The following is a 1230-nucleotide window of genomic DNA, read 5'->3' as shown; positions in this document are numbered from 1 at the left end:
AAGTAACTAAATGAAGAAAAGAAAAAGGCATCAATTCAGTATATGTTTTACTTTTTTCAAAGATTTTTATATTATTTTTCTGTAGGTATTTAAATGTCTTTCTTTGTGTCTTTGTTTAAAAAAAAAAAAAAAAAAACAGCATAAATTTTTTGAACCTCCTACATTTTTTTATTCACTTGGATATTTGATTGTCTTTCTTGTCGTTTGTGAATTCCCTCGTTTCTTTGTATTTAAAAAAAAGCAGAAGAAAGTGAAGGAACCCATAATTTTCATTAAAATGAAAGATCATGTGTAATTATCCTGCAGCACATTGTTGTAAAAAGCGCTGTGAGACTGGAGCTTTGAAACGGAGGTTGTTGTAGACGCAACAATGAAGACGCGGTGATTTAGCAGCCATTAGAATAATCTCATGTCCCGAACTCGTGCCGTGGAGCGTTTCATTAAAGAGATAAGTTATGACGTCTCGCGGCTTCGGCGGAATCAGTCGACACGCCATTTGTAATTTTGTAATCAAACACTGCTGTTTATACTCACAGCGCTTTTGTTTCCTGCCAACTCTTAATTAGGAACGTCGACGTGGAACATCAACAAAAGAACGGGACGAGTTTTATATCGACCAATTATCATCACGCCGTCTCGCTCTGACTCATTAAAGCGACGGGTTCTCAGCGCTCAGTGCCGCGCCGGTGCCGAGAGATCACACACTCTCTCATCACCATGAAGAGAAAAAAACATATCGTTTATTCTCAAGAAAAGCTTTGAAGAGATACAGAGAGGGGGGGGGGGATGCGTTCTGTAGGGTTCCTGCACTGGTTCTCCATCCACTCTCACAGTACTGCATTAACACCTAATACAAACCTGAGCACACCTGAGAGTTTGTGTGTGTGTGTGTGTGTGTGTGTGTGGTGTGAAGTCATTGCTGGATAAATGGGTGTGTGTGTGTGTGTGTGTGTGTGTGTGTGTTGTGTGTGTGTGTGTAAATCATGGCTGGATAAATAGGTGTGTGTGTGTGTGTGTGTGTGTGTGTGTGTGTGTGTGTGTGTGAGTGGTGTGAAGTAATGGCTGGATAAATTAGTGTGTGTGTGTGTGTGTGTGTGTGTGTGTGAGTGGTGCAAAGTCATGGCTGGATAAATAAGTGTGTGTGTGTGTGTGTGTGTGAGTGAGTGGTGTGTGTGTGTGTGTGTGTGTGTGTGTGTGTGTGTGTGTGTGTGTGTGAGTGATGTGAAGTCA

General features: G+C 41.2%; 1 long non-coding RNA gene across 1 annotated transcript in view; it reads right to left on the bottom strand.

The window, feature by feature from the left end:
- LOC124390564 overlaps nucleotides 1–624 on the bottom strand; it is a 6161-nt gene extending 5537 nt beyond the window's left edge. Inside the window, exon 1 of the long non-coding RNA XR_006926771.1 lies at nucleotides 535–624. This is a non-coding gene — a long non-coding RNA (uncharacterized LOC124390564). The remainder of the gene's footprint in view (nucleotides 1–534) is intronic.
- Nucleotides 625–1230: the final 606 nt, after the last annotated feature.

Source organism: Silurus meridionalis, chromosome 8, assembly GCF_014805685.1.
Source record: "Silurus meridionalis isolate SWU-2019-XX chromosome 8, ASM1480568v1, whole genome shotgun sequence".
Taxonomy (NCBI): Eukaryota; Metazoa; Chordata; class Actinopteri; order Siluriformes; family Siluridae; genus Silurus; species Silurus meridionalis.
This window is presented reverse-complemented; position numbering and strand designations above follow the sequence as displayed.